Raw genomic sequence first — 11,192 nt, 5'->3', positions numbered from 1 at the left:
TCCTTTCAGGTGTGCATTTTTCAGCCTATCAGATACATTTCTTAACTAGGGAATGTGCTCTTTTAGGGCAGGAATAGTGTGTTTTCCCTTCGTATATATCATGTTGCAGAAAATAGAGTCTCAATAAATATTGTATGTTCATTAATTGATGCATAATTAAAACAAATTAAACATTCATTTCAAAGTCATAAAAATGTTAATTTTGGAATATGGGCTGTTTGAGGTACTTCTATTCTTCTTAATTGGTAACTATAAGTTACCAAGTTATCTTAATTAAGTTATCTTAATTGGTTGACTATATTCGCTAAGCACCTATTTATTAAGCAGCTCCTTAATTGCAGGCTTGTGCTTAGTATGAGAGATACACTGAGGTATTAGAGATACACCAGTGTACAAGATAGATGTGATTCCTAGCCTCTGGACTATATCCACATTTTTAAAAAGATTTGAAATAAGGCAACACTGAAGAGTACCCACTCCAATAATCAACTAGACAGTAACATTTAAAGTTTAGTACCTTTGACTTCCACTCTTTCTCTCCTTTTTTAATCTCCATATTTCTAAATTAGTATACACATAAGATTTAAAATTATTTTGTCTTTCTGAGACCATTAATATTACTTTTCTGTAGAGATTAATATCACATTTGTACAGCATAGGGAGATATCAGGGCTGCATGGCATTATAAATTCTGTTTTGATCCTTGCAGTCTTTATTTGAACATGTATTGTAGATGTCTTTTTCCTTGAAAAATCAATTTTCATTGGGGAAGGACACCTTACTTTTTGATGTAAAGAACACATAGCCACTCTTTGCATTGTGCTAGTATTTTCTTCTCCAGAATGATCCTCTTGCATAGAAAGAAGGACTTGTGTTTGTTGATGTAACTCTACCATTTTTTTTTTTCTAAACATAATCGGCTGTCCCTTCTCCCCCAAAGACCTGTGGTCATAAAGTGTAAAAGATAATGTACCAGAAAGTACTTTTAAGCTGTGAAGTCCTATAGGTTTGCTGGCTATTATTTACTTCCAATTAAGCCTTCCATAAGTCTGGACTAAGTGGGAAAGATTGTGTAACATCACAGTTTTGTGAAATATTCATATATTACAGAGAGAGAGAGAGCAGGAAAAAGAGAATGTGAGGCCAAGGGAAAGCAATGATTTAACAGTTGTTATTCCTTGGTGGTCAAATTAGAAAAGACTTTTATTTTCTTCTTTATATTTTTGTATTTTCTAATATTTTTAAACCAAAACAGTATGAAAAGGAAAAGAAATGAGCCTCCAGACATTTCTGTCTTTGCAGTCTCTTCAGACTCAAGTAGTTGCACCTGTTCACATATGTGGACACATGCCTTATGTTAATTGAGGACAGGTAGGAATGAACCCCGTGCGAAAAAAAAATACCACCCAAATATAATATTGTATACTTATCTCTCTGTCAGTAGTTTAAAATGCAAATTCTCTAGGCAAGTGTCATTATATCACAAGTACCTTTCAGTGCATCAGATTTTCAGGTCGTGTTTTTTAGTAATATAAAACTATTGATTGGCAATTTGTGTGAAATAAGGCACTTATATGCTTCTAGTTATGAATTAGCTGTGGCCTTGGAGAAAACTAAAAAATTCTGAGCACTGGTTCCTTTCACATATGTATAAGATCAGTAAGATTCTCTCAAGCTCCAAAAATTAGTAATTCTATGACTGTCTCCAGGTGCTTAATGTGTGGGTGTTTTTCATGCTCTCTTCACTTTTAGTCATCTATTTCCAGGTATCCACATCTGAGGCCTCCAGAACAGGTTCCTTGGGGTGGATTAGGAGTGAGGGGAGAGACAGAAAAGAGGACATGAGATTGCATTTCTACTGTACTCCTTGCAAGGAACTTTACATCTACTTCACAACCACCCTTAGAAGCAGCATTATTTTTCTGTTTGAAAAAACAAAACTGAGAATTATACTAAATTATCAAAGTTAATACATCTAACAAATAGCTGAGTTAGGAATGGAAAACCTATAGGTAAAGTCTGTGACCTTTCTACCATACCAGGTCATCTCTTAGAAAGAAATCATAACATCTAGGATTGGGACAGGAAACTGCTTCCAAACTAATTTTCTTTCTTTGCTGCTGGGCCCTTTGTCAATTCTAAAATGCCAACCTGCATTCCTGCAGTTTCTGGGGATGCTTTGGTAACTGACTATATTGCCAGTAGTTTAAAAAATTCTAGTCTTTCAAGTACTTCATATCTCTCATGGAAATACCAACTAGGGTGTCCAAAGACTGATGTCCAAAAACTAGAACCTTAGAGGTTGAGGATAATTAAGTACCTGAACACTTCTAGAAGAAAAGGGTGCTAGAGTTCAGAATTGCAGTCTTTAGGTACATAAAATATTTCTTTTTTGAGAACCTTTTCCTTTGTATTTCTCCCAGTCCTTAGAGGTTCAGTAAGCATGAACTTGACAAGACAAAGCTGGTAGTTTAATACGAGCACAATATTTGCATTGTTCTGCATGCTGTGAATTTAGGTTTTTGTTTTGTTTTGTGTGATTGCAGGCAACAGAAACTGACCCTGGCTACCATACAGAAAAGGATATTTATTGTAGTGCTATTATGCTTGTGGGTCTGTATGTGTGTGTATGTGTGTCTTGGGGTTGTGATGGTATTGGGGTGGGAGTCTCATGGAGTCAACCAGAAGCTGGAGAGCCAGGCTTGGGAACACCCAGGAGTCACGGGGACGCTAGAGCGATCGGCCACAGGAAGTGCAGAGAGAGCCTTTAGTGGGAACAGTCAGTCTGGTCAGTATCAGGATAGCACCCCCATTGCTCCAAAAGAAATACCTCCAACAATCCCATATCCTTGCATCACTCAAGAGTCAAAGTCCCAAACAGTGTCCCGTTGATCAAACTTGAGTCAGCAGACAGCGAACAGATTAGTCCTTTAGGCTGTTTTTAGTGTGAGACCGACTATACTTTCATGATAAGCCCAAAGAGGAATTTCAAAAAGGAGGTCAAATGTCCAACTGTGGGATGCTGAACAGATAAAAGAAAATTATGTAGGATTCTCTATAGGTAGGTTTATAATCAAATCAAATATGGACTCATTGTGAAGAAATGATGTTAGTTTTGTTTTATTTTGTTTTTATAGAAATTAGCAAAGCCTTTTCTAATAGTAGAAATTTTCCTATTTTTCAGTGGTATAAATTCTTTATTTCCCTGTTGAATTAAAAACATTTTAATAATTTTGTTGTATTTGTTCTTTACAAAAAAGGAAGACTTTAAGAAAATGTCAAAGAGAACTTCAGAGCTGGTTTTTCTTCAGACTGCAGTAGGTACTAATCCCTAGGTTTATTTTGAAATTATCTGAACCAAGTAAAGCAGACTCAGATCTACATAGAGGTAGATGTAATTATTAGGTAGATGCAATTGTGGCTTCAGAATGACTAGATTTTATTTTGCTTAAGTGGAACAGTGACATCTAGTGCCTGAAAAATTATGTCACTGGGTCGAAAGAAAGATAATAGACATGGCTTTAGGTTGATTGAAGATGAATGAGGGATCATTTATTAGTTATATATGCAGAGATTCATCTCTTACACTGCCTTTTCTCCATTCCCACGGTTACCACATTAGTGACTGCAACTCCTTCCTAGCTGTTCTCCTCAACTCTGGGCTTACCACATGCCAATATATTATTCCTCTATTTACAGTTCTTCAAGGAATTCCTATATTGTGTTTCCCCCTTTTTCCTACCAATCTTATTTCCTATTATTTCCCAAAACATATGCTTGTTTTTTGGTCAGATTTGATTTCTTCACTTTCAATGAACAAATCAGTTTTTTTCTACTTCCACAACTTGATTTCTATTCCCTCTGCCTGGAAGGTTCTTCTCACTGTCTTTTGTCAAGTTTTATTTATCTTTCAAGTTTCATTTTCTTGACATGTCTTCCCTTTCTCTTGTTTTTCTAAAGCACTTATCTGAATCTCTATAGCATTTAGAGTCTGTATAACTCCTGATATTTAGTTATAGTCTGTCTTGAATTAATTGCTACTTCTCTTATAGGATGGTTTGGTTTCATCAATTAGACTGCAAATTCCTTGAGTTCAGGGAATTTCTACACTTCTAAACACCCTTTTCAAATTGTTTGAGCATGTCAGTCAATGAACAATAAAAATTTTTGACAGGATTTTTGAAATTTTGGTTTTCTGTAATTTTTGATAATTTATTTTGGTAAATTTTGATAGTTTTTTTGTAATTGGATTTTTGTATTTTGATAGGTTTATTGAAATGTTGGCTTCTGCATTACAATAAACTGAGCATTCCATGAGGTCAAAAAGAGCTGTATGACCTTGATGTTTACTTAAAAATATCACTTAGATAAAAAGAAATTCTAATAACTTACTTAATATTTCATCTGATGTAAGTGTATCTAATATTCATATAAAACATTAGATCATAAGTTGATTGCCCATCAGAAATTATTGAAGGTAATTAACACAAGTCTACAATTCTTTTTTTTTTTTTTTTTTTTTTTTGACCTCTAAGAACCTTTTATTATAGTAAGGAAGATAGACATGGAAATAAATAATTTTGAGACAATGTTACACTATTCTAATAGATACTTCTTATATCAGAATGTTAATAAACAAAAAGCTATTGGAATACAACAGCTAATCCACAACTGCCTGAGGGAGCTGAAGGTTTCAAAAGCATGTAACAGCAGAGGTCTTAGAGCCCGAGGTGGTAGGGATGGCTCACCAAGCAGAAGAAACAACATGTGTGCAAATAACTAATTAGAAAAGTATCTAGTGTGTTTGGGTAATAATGAAAACTTATGTGGCTAGAGCTCAGGGTAATACAGTCATTCATTTATTGAACTAATATTTATTGAGCAACTACTGTGTCTCAGGCATAATTCTAGGAAGTCTACAATTCTTAAATTTACTGGTGAGGACATGCAGGCTTAGGTCAATTGAATTTTATGTATATATAAAAAATATATATATACACACACAAGTACTGAGAGTCTATTCAAGAAAAATAAATCAGGTTGCTTATAAAACTGTATACAATACAAAATAAATTTTTTTTTCATGAGATAATAATGAATTATTTTATATTTATGCATAATTTACAGATTTAAAAATGATTGCATTTGATTACTTTTTTGATTGCTATAATCACATTGTAAAGTAAATGATTTTATCCCCATTTTTAAATTTATTTTTTAAATATATACTTATTAAAATCCTTTTTGTGCCTGGCACTCTGTTAGATGCTGGGGATACAAAGGTGGGTATCGCTTGGTTTCCTAGCTTTGAAGGTTTTTCCGTTTGATCTAGTAGATGAAACTGAAGCTGAAGAACTTAAATGATCAGTCAAGATTATACAATTAATAGACAGAGATCCAGCCTCAAAGAAATCTCCGGTCTCAAAGTTCAGAGTTATTTCCTCATTATTTTGCTACCTTTGCTTGAAATTATTTTGGAAATGAGGTTATCTGATGACAACACATATAAACTTACAAAGAAAGAACAGCTTTCATTCATCAGAAAATTATTTTGCTATTCAATTCGCTGAAACAGAATAGTCACAGAAGGTAACTTAGTTTTATCATTCTTAAATTTAAACTAATATATCAATGTTTATTGGGAAATAGGTTATCGTTTTCCCCCAAGAAATAGAATTTGTAGGCTAGTTAACAGTCTTCTATTTGTTGACCAGAGAGGTTTGTACTTTCTAGGGTAACTCTTTTATTCCTCTGCACCCCACTCCCCATTCCCCCATATTACCATTCCTTCCCAAGATTATTTGTCTCTTTCCCAAGATTATCTGTCTTGAAACAACAAAAAACAAGCAGTTGTTTTGGTATATGCTACTATTGTTTTTCCTTAATTATTTCCTTTTATTTCTCTTTGTTTATATTATACCCTTTATATTGTACCACTCAGTGCTACTCAGTGTTTTATGCTCTGTGTACTTGGGCACCTAAAACATCAAGCAGAGAAAAATTTGCGAAAGTAAAGATTTGAAACGGAGCTAACTACTTTAATAATTGCAACAGTTTGAGATCCCTAAATTTTCTTTTGCTATAGATGTTAAAAAGCTGCTACTTAAAAGAGATGTGGTTTCACAGTTTAAAGGTCCAGTAACTTTCATGAAAAATAATAGATGGTTATGCAATCAAAGTTCTTTGCTATAACTAAAATGGGAAGATTTCTCTTCTAGATCACTCATTGCTACTGGCTTAGAATTGTATAGCGTGAAATTTTGAAAGCACAACAGCAAATTTAACTAGCGAGGATATGAAGAGAATGCCTGACTCAGCATAAAGGCAGGAACTACAAAGTTCACGGTCATGTTGGGAGATAAGATGCACTTGAGATGAGCCAGGTTTCATAAAGGATGTCAGGTTTCTTTCAACCAGGTATGGCTGAGGAAGCAACTGAACCTTTTGGTTGGTTCTCGTCTGAGAAACTCTACAGCAACTATGTCAAAGGAAAAGTTGTGGGGTTTTGGCAGGTGTCTTAACTTTCATGTGGAAATCAACATAAGTAAAATCTCTGGATAGAGAGGGCAACAAGTTAATTATTTCACCAACTTTCAGCTACCTCTTGCAGCCATTTTATCTTCTTGACTCAGTCCAAAAGACCTATAGGAACTATAATTCTTTATGGCTAAAATTGCTAATTATAACACTTAACATCTGTTCTTAAACTTTTCTAGAGTTGTCTTCTCTATTACATAGTACAAAATCCAGGCAATTGATTTACCCCTCTGTCTGTCCAAGTTGCCTGACTCTCTTGGATATAGAGGACACCTAAGAGATGCAAATTAAATTAAATGAAAAAACTAGTAGGATTTCCCTATTCCAAATCGAAGATATTGAGTTGCAGATCCCCATGAGGGCATACATGAGGGTACATAGCAAACAACCATGACGCCTTATTCATGGCTCAGACCACCTGAAGGGAGGAGGAAGTTAGATGCTTCAGATTTAAAAGGTAATAAAAAGAGTTAGATGAGAGAATACAGCTTTTCTTGTCTCACCCTCACTTTTGTTTCTGAATAAGTTCACTTTAATCCAGATATTTTGGCATGGGGAGGGGTTACTTAGAATATCAGTAATTAATTGTACCATAACACACATTTATTAAGTGGTAATAATGAAAACATGCCCTACTTGGTACTATGAAATCAACAAAATAAAAAAAAAAGAGCTTAGATGTTAGAACAGTAGCTATATCTTATCTATAGTATATTTATAGTGTGTGTATATATACATATTTATTAGAGAATATGTCTATATTTCTCTTTACCTATATGAGGACCAAAAGTCAGCTGTAAACAGTTACAAGGGCAATGAAGACAGAGTAACTCTCACCAAGGAGTTGTTCCAACAAATAATTGTTCCACCAAAGGTTTGGTGGAAATCCACTCTTCTCTGCAAAATATCTCTGATATAGTGTAAACATTTGGCACTATGTAATTTGAAGTCTTACTTTTCATGGAGCAGTCATGAAGAGGGAGGTGAATAGGACTGGTAAGGGAAGTCAGTGGGGGAGAGTCTGTATATAAAAAATAAGTGATTATGTACTCCAGTGGTTAGTATTATTTTAAATAGTTGAACATTTATTTTAATTCCTACTGTGTGCCAGGGAATATATATATGAAGAGGCTAGCCTGCTTTTCAAAAAATGAATTTTCAAATGAAATTGCATTATGTTAGGAAGAAAGAGTTAGCGTGAGCTGCATGCTGTGAACTTTGCATGTGTTTCTACATTCTAACCACCATCTCTGCCTTATCCTCCATTGTCACTTCTATTACCCTGATCACGTTCTTATTGATCCATTGCAACAGTCTCCTAATTGACTTCTTTCCTTTCACTTCAGCCTTCCAATCCAATCTACCTACTGCTGCTAAACTTGGCTGTCTGAAACATTGTTTTAGCCATTTCATTTCATGTCTCTTTTAATAACCCCTCAATTATCCCCATTTCCTACTCTCTTAAGGATAAAATCCTAAATGCTGCAAAGATTTCCACATTCTGATCCCAAATCCTGTTCTGCTTCTTATAATGATATTTCTGAATATAGTGCCTCTGCTGTGTCTTAAAGTTGGCACACTGATTTTTTAAAAATAAATTTCCAGGGCTTCCCTGGTGGCGCAGTGGTTGAGAATCTGCCTACTAATGCAGGGGACACGGGTTTGAGCCCTGGTCTGGGAAGATCCCACATGCCGCAGAGCAACTAGGCCCGTGAGCCACAACTACTGAGCCTGCGCGTCTGGAGCCTGTGCTCCCAACAAGAGAGGCCGCGATAGTGAGAGGCCCGCGCACCATGATGAAGAGTGGCCCCCGCTTGCCGCAACTAGAGAAAGCCTTCGCACAGAAACGAAAATCCAACACAGCCAAAAAATAAAAAATAAAAATAAATAAATAAATAAAATTTTTTAAAAAAAGCCAACAATTAAAAAATAAATAAATTTCCAACATTGTAGAAGGATATTACACATAGAAATTCAGATTTCCAGCCCTCATGTAAAATTAGATGATCAGACTTGAGCCTGGAGCCAATGTCATTCAAGGTTCATGCTGCTGATGAATCCTGCTCTCTCTTTGCCTTCAGCAGATGCACTTGCTTCCTCCTTTGATCTCTTACTGACTGGCAAGTTATAAGCGTCTCTCTTATGGTATTTACCATGGTCTGTCTTTAGATAGTCACTTAACTTATCTTACTACTGGATTGTAATCTTGTTTTTAAATGGAGGATAGGTTATATTTTTCAGTGTTTACCTTATAGCACCGTGAACACCAAGTTTCGCTAATAGAAAGTGTTAAAAAATACTTATTGAATACTGTTGTCTCGGGGGTCCTGGCAGACTTGGTTTGCAATAATGGTTGTTGAATATTTAATCTCATTCCACATCCCGTGTTCGGCAAAACTCCAGAACATCTGAGCATTAGTGGCTCTCATTCCCTTTGCAGTTTGGTGTTATAGATCGTGGACTTCAGAATATGATATGTTATTCTAATCACTGTCCTACTTCCTCTGAGCGCCCAAAACATAGTTCAATGAGTGCCACCCAGGTGATGGATTATTTATGGTATTATCATGGTCAAATATGGTATTGAATGAATATTTTTATGTGGAAAAGTAGGGGGGAAATAGAGAAAGTTAAGGGAGAAGAAATTTTATTTATAGGAAGGACCTTCATGAGACAAAGATTATACGGAACACTTGGGGTTTGCCAGTACTTAGTGTATTATTTGGCAAATAGTACCACAATAACCATTTAAAATATATGAAATGATATGATAAAAGTTAGTAGCTCTAAGTTAAAAATAGATTTAGGATTTTGGGAAAAACACCAAAGCCTTTTTTATTCAGTGGAATTTGAAGACATTAAAATGAAATATTCATACAGGGATTTTGAAATGGACAAGAAAAGAAGCTATTGCTTTAAGAGGCACAATATAACAAGAAAATATTACCCTGACTTGCTACCTGCTCTTGAAGCTTAAATCTATTTTATAGATTTGAGTAAGAAGAGTGAAGACAATTTACAACAATGTACAGGTATAGGTAAGATAAAGAAATGGAAACAGGTCAGAAAGTACTTTGGCCTTACAAGGTATGTCTCTGAAATTAAGTTAATTAGTGACATTAAATCTTTCACTCTATCAATAAATCCTTCCTTCTTTCCTTCCTTCCTCACTTTCTTGCTTCCTTCCTTAATTTCCTACCTCCCTAAATTATTCCACAGTAAACTATGAGAGGAATACTAAAAGAAAACCATGAAGCATATTAATCTAGACTGACATCATGTACGAAATCATCAGTTTGCCATTTGTGAAAGAGCAGTGGCTTTGATCATCTGACATGTCATAGCTCATATTTTTTGTTGAATCCTTATTAAGTGTCACATAATGTTCTCTGTACTTTATATGTATTAACTGAAAACACACTTACCTAATTTGGAGATTGGATGAGCATGAACCTTTGTTTATACTCTCAACAAGCCTGCAAAAGTTGGGAGAAAGGAAATTCCCCAAAAGACAATATGGGTTGTTACCAAATGAAGATGGAGGTGATGATGGGCAGCCAAAAATCAAGTATCCATCAAACATCCTTAATATTGAAGGATTTGGGGGTCATGCTTAAATATATTATAACAATCCCTACAATGGCATTATGTTGGAAACAATAAAGGATTATTCAGTAACCTAGAAAGGTATACTATTCAGGGGACAAGGGAAAATACAGTTTGAGGGAATAGGAGCCCATTTAAGTAAATTATATCAACTATGCCAAAATGTTAACGGAGGTCATCTTTGGGTGACGGAATTAGGGAGATTTTTATTTTATTTCCCTTTAAACCTGTATCTGTCATCTTTTCTGCAACTAGCATTACTTTATTTGCCAAAATAAAAATTTTAAAACAAAATACCCCATATGTCACTCACTCTTATTAAGCATCTTTGTCTCCACATGGTAAATAGCATCTGAATATTTTAAAGCCCAAAACATTGCTTTTAATCACAGCACATATTCATTTGTGGTTATAAATACTTTAAAACTTTAATTATTGCTGTAAGTCCTGAGGTCTTATCACCACAGTATTCTGTTTCTCAGCTTCTGAGTAGAATGTTGCCCAGGTAAGTTTTGGAATTTATAAGCTATAGAAAACCAAGCCTTTTTCATATCAGTGAGACTGGGTTTGTCATGGCAAAAAAGGATCCTCTTGTGATTCTGTTAATGGTTAATAATTACCTGCATGTTAAAATAACAGTAATTAATCCACTGAAGAAAGGGAAGTCTTAAGTAACTTTGTACATTCAACAATGTGTCGTTGCAGAGCTCAAAGATACTTGTTGAATTAGATGGATTTCTAAAAGAAATACAGAATGTTGTAATTTTCAACTGTGGAAGCAACAGTGCTCATCCAACAGGTCATGTGGTCCTCCACAGTTCTCAGACTCCCTTTCAGTTGTGTTGGGGCCATGTGACTAGTTCTGACTACTGAACAATGAGCAGAAGTGGCTTGTGTTGCATCTGAGCTGAAACAGGTAAAAAGCCAGGGTGTTTTTTTTTCGGTTTTTTTTCCCAGCCAAAGAAAGACAATATGAACTTTAATTAAACAAGCATAAGATTTAAAACAATCACAACTACTCAGAGAATTAATACATTTACTGTCTGTAC

This window comes from Balaenoptera physalus (genome assembly GCF_965194825.1).
Source record: "Balaenoptera physalus genome assembly, chromosome: 6".
NCBI classification, from domain to species: Eukaryota; Metazoa; Chordata; class Mammalia; order Artiodactyla; family Balaenopteridae; genus Balaenoptera; species Balaenoptera physalus.
This window is presented reverse-complemented; position numbering follows the sequence as displayed.